Below are 7,100 nucleotides of genomic sequence, written 5' to 3' on the forward strand. Positions count from 1 at the left end.
GGGCAGGAGGCACCCAACAGATCAGCCCTCCTTTGAACGCGGGTCGAGGCGCACACAGCTCACCCCCGACGGGGAGATGGCGCGGACCCTGCACTGAGCGCCTTGAAACAGGAATCCAGATACACGCAGAGATACTTTTCTATCCGGCCGCTTTGTCGGTTCGAATCTCCCTGTCCAAACAGGCGTCTGTAAGCTATTGTGTATAGATTATATTTATCCAGCCCCTCTCTCGCCCCCTAGACCCGCTGCCCGCCTGCCCCCGGCCGCTACCTCCCCTCCCCGCCCTGCTCCGGGTGTCGCTTCTGGGAGCAGTTACACTTCTCGGGGAAAATGTCAATAGAGCGATAGCGACAAGGGAGAGGTGAGATTTATTTCGGCGAGATTTGTGGGCGAGATCAACGGGGCACAAGGCTCCATTTGGCCAACTTCCCGCATATTTCTTCGGGACTCGACAGGCTCCATATAAACGATTCCCAGGCCGTGATTACTGCAGCCACCTATCAAGCGTGCCTGGTGACAGTAGCTATCTCCCCGCTCCGAGCACAGCCTCACAGCCATCCTGGGTGGTCGGAGCGAGGGGAGCACAAATACATGCCAACTGCTAGGCCGTGAACAAAAGGGAAATGTAGCCCTATGTCCCGGACCTGTTGGAAGCATTTGTTCCAGTCAAGATTTTGCATTTGTTCAGATCTGGAATAATAGGTGATTGACGCCTTCCCACAATGTGCTTTAACTCTCCGGGATAAATCGGAGCTTGTTCCTTGTTGTCATGGTTTTCAATAGGGTTCAATGGGATTGAACCACTATCGACTCTGCTTTACGTCTCCGGCAGCCCCGTCCATACAAATTTATTAGTTACGTCTTTTTAAATGAGATTAAATTGAAACGACGTGTCCGTCCTCGGCGGAGCGGCTACTCCCGCGGCCGCCCCTATGTCCCGTCCGGCCTCGACTGCCCGTGTCACCACCGGGGCAGCCCATGGCCGGCAGGGAGGGGCGCAGTTGGCGCCGGCCCGGCCCCCCCGCCCGCCAGGTACGGCCACGCTCACCTGCCCCGGCCCGGTTGGCAGCGCCGCCACTGCCCCGCGCTCCCGAGCACCCCGGGTATAAAAGGCGACCGAGAAGTGCTTATTAATATCTTGACCCCGCAGGCAAATATTTGCTGGATGCCTGCGCTGGAGCGTAGTTTCGGGGGGGTCGACTAGCAGAGGGGAGGGGGCCGGAGTTCAGAGCGCCACAAACTTATACAGTATCTGAGGTGGCTCTTAAGAGGAGTTTGCCAAGGACATTCTAAGCAAAGTACAAAAACTTTGCAAGGAAAAAAAGTCAGGATGAGAGAAAGAGAGTCTACTTCAGTGACCTCTCTTAGCCTTTTAATCTATTTAACATCCTAAGCCCACACTGATGTGTAGAAATAAGTAAATGGTACTCTTCTAGCCTTAAGAGCTCTTCAGCATCAAATATTTGCACTTACTCTTAGAGTTTTTCTCAAATAGCGCAAGACACATTCCCCTTGGACGAGCCGAGCTGTCTAAATATACCTACACAGTGTTATCTGCGGGAAATGGTTCGCTTCAAAGGGAGAACGTAATAACCTGAAATGTTTCATCTCTTGTTTTGCTTGGGACTGACGTGGATACTTTTCAGCTCTGGCTGCCCGGCCTCCTTTCGTGGTTTGCCGGTTTAGACTTCATCCTGTCCCGCCACACTTCTGCGTGGGGCCGGGGGGGCACTCTCCCTCCCCGGGACCCTGGACCGCGGTTCCCCTGGGGACGGCATCCTTTGACCGAGGGGTGGGTTTGCCGGTCACCCCGCTGCACAGGCCGCTAGGACGTGGTGTCCACGGCATCCCACCGATAGCCACCTCTTCCCTGACGGCGTCCACGGGGACGAGACGGGGCAGGCGTTTCTCCAGGGATGCTAAAAGTATCCAGGATGCTCATGTGCTCCACCCGCCGATGTGGTGGGGAGCTATAGCAGCTCGTCTCTGTGGGCTCACGGGCTGAGTCCATGTTGGACCTCGGTGGAAGCGTATGGCTGCCCGACCAGATAAATCCGTAGAAACACTATGGCTCCTCTGCCCGTTTAAATGAATTTTCAAGTTTCCAAGGGTATAAAGAAAAAAATAATTTAAAAAATCTCTGCTTGTTTGCACATAGCGTACAACGCGCTTTCCAGCTCACTCCCCGACGACCGTGCTTGCTTGCAGCTCATGTGAAACGGGGTAGGAGAGTGAGGATCCTGGGAATCCCGTGTCCCGAGAGCCGCTGAAGCCGGGCGAAGTGGGGGCGCGGTGGCCGTAGCCCTCTGGATGCTCGGCCGCCACCACTCCATCACACAGGGTCGGCCGTGGAGGGAACTCTGCAGCGGGGCTGGGCTGCGGGCATCGCGGAGAACCGGGGTCTCGCTGAGGGACCGCGAGGTTCGTGCCTGAGAGGTGGCTAGGCCCCTTTGAGGATGTCCCGTCCCGTCGGGGCTCCCGCCGCGCCCTTGCCCGGCACCCCTCCTCACCGCCCCTCGTTGTAAAAACACCTCCGACCACCTGAGAAAATAGTGGCCTTTTTCCTCCCCCCCCCCCCCCCCGTCCCTATTTGAATGGGTTCATTTATTGTACTCAGTGGAGGATTGCAAAGCACCTTGACCAAATCGATGTATGTGAGACGCAGAAATGGAGAATTTTCCTAAAACGATTGATCGCCCCTACACTTCGAGAGAGGAGGAGAGAAAGAAGAAAAAATATTTTCAGTACAGCGGCCGTCTGGCTCTGATTGGTGTAGTCCCGGCTTTAAGGAGGAACAAATGGATTTTTAAGCAGGCAAGAGTCCACTTTATATATAAAAATAAAGAATTCTTTACTTCATTTTTTTGCCAAGAATGAACATTTCCAGAAGTTTACACCCTTTTCCTTCATCATCTGAGAATAGTATCTTTCCCTCTCAACCACAAAACACCTTTAGACTTTGAACTTTACTGTAAGCTGTTCCTTGTCTTTTGCTTTGCAATTGATATTCATTATGATGCATTTTCTATTTGGGACAATACTGTGGAAGGCATGGAATATTCCCCATTGGAAAAATTGGTTTCTCTATGTTTCTGTGTGTTGTATTTGTTTCTCTTTCCCCGTAGAGTAATGTAATTTGCATTGCCCATTTCCTAATGCATCCTATCAACCTGCACCTTCTGCAGCTCCTTTATTTCTTTATTCTTTTTTTTGGGTTTTTTTTCATGACTATTCCTTATTCTAAGTACCTATATACATCAACTTTAACCTATTAAATGAACAAACTTAAACTAAACTTCTTTCTTTTGTAGCCAATTTGGAAGATTCTTATTCTCTGGTGCTCTAACTCCCATCCCATCCAAATCATGACTCTCTCTGCTATCACTTTTATTTTGGTTTGGTTTTTTTCAGAGCTCATTGATTAAAAATAAATACTAATTCTTAAATGTGATTTGTACAAAGCATGGTGTCAAAGGCTTACACTTTCTCTGAAACGCTCAATTTTCTATTCTACACTTAAACAAGAGACTTTACTCCTTGAAAGAGGGATCCCTCACAACAGGGGAGGATTCTGGGTTGGGTTTTTCACTTGCTCTATGTGATAATCCTGGAGGGGTTATTTTGCAAATTGATTGAAAGCAAAGCAGCAAGGGAGAAGACTTCCTTGCTCTCTAAGTCAGTTTGGGACTAGCTTGTGCAGAGCCAAACTGGTGTGGCCGTGAGCAGGGCTGCCCTGCTGCCTGGGCTTTCCTTCCCTTGGGCTCCTTGGAGCTCAGCTCTCGGGAAAGACAGAGGGGATGGGACTTTTGCTTCCCACTGGGGTTATTTGGCTTGTGAAACTGCAACAGTCGCTCTGTTAAGAGTTGGCTGGAGTACAAGCTCTGCACCTATTGTCACTGCAATGCCACTCGCCTTCTTGCACTCTCAGGTTTCATGGGATGATAGAGGGGCAAAAGCAGGTTCCAGCCAAGGAGCAAAGCATGCCCAAGACAAGGTGTGATCCTGGGCCCAGATTCAGCTACTGTATCTGGAGTGTGTAACCTCTTCCCCCCCCCGTACAACACACCTGTGCAAGATCCTCAGGCTCCAGGGTGAAGGTTTTACCTCTGGAGCCCAGAGGGCAGCCAGTAGCATCAATGACCTTGAAAGAGGCTGCTTTCAGGCAGAGGCAATGACACTGACCCAAATACATCTAGTGTTTAGGCATCTAACCACCCTTTACTTCAGTGGGAATTAAGTGCCTAAAGGCCCTTGATAGTCTGACCCCAAAACGGAAGTGGGTGGTGCTAGGAAAATGGTGTGAATAGTAAGACAAAAGTAAAGTCCTTAAGAAGTTGTTGAGAAACTACGGCAGAGGACAAAAATTTATCTGAGGGAAGCTGTTCTGTTGACCAACACTATTAACAGACCTTCACAGAGTCAAAAGGCATTTTGTTCTTTGGACAGTTTACAAGGCTATATTTTTGATTTCAACGTGTAATTCTTTGTCCCACACTGTAAGATATCAATTCCATTTTTAAGTAGTCATAAGTATTCATTAAGTTCTGATAAATATCCTCTATTAGTTAAATTCTACTGAATTATTACAATGAAATTGGCAGCCAAAATGGCGGACTTTTAAAAGGTCCCTTTGTTATTTTCATAAGGTTTTATTTTCTTCCTCTGTGACATGCCAAGCCACCAAAAGGCACACACTAGCGGACTGGCCATCACATACGTTGACTTGTGAGCACACTGCTGCAATGTCAAGAACGTGTTTTCTGTTAGTGAGCCAATAAGTTGGGCTTTTCCTCAAGCCTTTATATTTCATAAACCTCCTGCGATCATAATTGGTTTTGAGACTTTTGACCATCTATCAAATTTGTTTACAGACGTCAGGCAGAAAGTAAGATAGTCTTGCACTTTGTGAAATCAGGCTAAAAAGCACTTGTAGCTCTCAACTGAAGGTGTTAAGGGAAAGGTGTCTCATGGCCATTTCCAGAACTGAAAGATTTGTTCCTGATGCTGCAGGTAAAAAGATATGAAGACAGAAAGTCAATTCTAAAACTGTAGATTCTTACCACTCCCAGGCTGAATTTTCCTTTTATTTACATGCTGTTGACTACAGCAGCCTTTAAAACATTGAGTAAAGTAACTCAGTTGACTTCAAGAGTATTCAGATAGGTGAAGCCATGGTGACTTGGGTGTGCCACACAGTAAGTGACACAGAGGTTTTGTCTGTACAAGTTACGACGAGAGAGAAAGAGCTACTTCCAGTCCATAGCAATAAAATTGGTTATTATGTTTGACTGTATGTGGGCCAAAGCCCAGATCCAAATGTCTCCATTTCCACATGTAATTAAAAATCTGAATCTGATTTTTTTCAGCTTTCTTCTGATTTGATACTTAGTTGCTTATTTTGCTCCTGCAAATGTATGTTGCAGAGAGGGTTGTTCCAGGTTTGCACAGCAAGAAGTTGGTTTATTTTCATATAAAACAAATTCCACACTTATAACTTTATATATTTTATATATATATCCACTTTTGATACTCATTATTTAACATAATATTGGTCTTTAAATCTCACAGTAGACAATTCATCTTCTTTTCTTCCTCAGTGTCTGTCTCCATAGCTGTCTTGGTTTTCTTCTCTTCTCTTAACCTCTGATTTGGGTCTTTTTTTGCCCTTATTTTCCCCTCTTCACAGTTTATGTTTTAAGTTTATTTGCAGTCATTTTCTGACAGTAACGTGAAGTGCTGAACATATTTTATTATTAGAGATTGCATTAAGAATCCAGGAGAACCTATGGTAATTTCTGTTGCAGTTTCTTAAATGCCATTAATGATTTTCCTGGTTTGTATTAGAAACTGTGGTCAGCAGGGCTAGGGAAGCAATCCTCCCACTGTACTTGTCGCTGGTGAGGCCACACCTCGAACCCTATGTTCAGTTTTGGGCCCCTCACTACACAAGAAAGACATTGAGGTGCTGGAGCATGTCCAGAGAAGGGCAGTGAAGCTGGTGAAGGTTCTGGAGCACAAATGTTATGAGGAGCAGCTGAGGGAACTGATAATCTTATCGCTCTCTATAACTACCTGAAAGGTATTAACTAACAGCTTCCAAAATGTAGCTGCTGAAGCTCCCATACAAAAACCAGCAGCAATTTCTCATAAAGTTTTCAGCCAGGCATTAATACTGTTAAAAAAAGAAAGAGTAATTTTTTACTTATGGGCAGCAATTAACAAGAATACATTCAATTTGCTTTTACACCACTTCAGTCCCACTTGTCATCACACTCCTCTCCCAGCACAACTTTGTGGCAGCGCTCCACTGCCAGGCACACAACCTGCTGCCTTGCAAGAAGTTAATCTTTATGAATACTCACAGATATACTTTTTGATTTTTTTTGACTTCGAGTGGACTTGCCTGGTGATTCAGTTCTGTACTCCCCTTGAGGTTGCCGTGGGCAGTGTGCACTGGAGAGCAGTTTGAATCCCTGCAGATGCAGAAGCAGAGCAGAGTCTGAGTTTGCCTAACGTCCAAAAATAGCTAGCAAATTCCCTAGCAGGCTTGTCAGAGAAGGAGCCTGCTGAGGCATCAGACAAATCCTGAACACACAGGCTCAGTGAAAAAGGGAAAGCCAAGGGGCTGAAAGAACACACAATAACTAATAGTGAATAAATGACTGCTGACCCTCCCCATCTCTCCCCTCCTTTTCAAGCTGATCTCAGAGTAAGGTTGTACCTAATTTGTTTTCTTTAGGAGTGTGCAGTCAGCTCCACACATACAATTTTAAACTCAACTCAATCATCTGCTAACTTCTCTGTGACTGACTGTATGCTGACATCCTCCCTAAATTAAAATATTTGGATCAATAACTCTGGGCATCTTGTTTATGATAATATCACAGACTTTTGCAGGTCAAATACTAACCACTTAAAATACCTAGTGATAAGTTCTGTTAGAGTTAGAGCAGTTTCCTTTGGGGAATTGCAGCTAACTGAGACATGTCACTGAAATTCTCAAAATTATGATATTCCCAAAATCAGATTTGGAATATCCCTTCCTGCCTCTGGTCTTGGACATTGAATGAATGTAAAAAACATTTTCAAGATTTTCTCCC

Source organism: Pipra filicauda, unplaced genomic scaffold (genome assembly GCF_003945595.2).
Source record: "Pipra filicauda isolate LSUMZ 115617 unplaced genomic scaffold, ASM394559v2 scaffold11_size5308982_pilon, whole genome shotgun sequence".
Lineage (NCBI taxonomy): Eukaryota > Metazoa > Chordata > Aves > Passeriformes > Pipridae > Pipra > Pipra filicauda.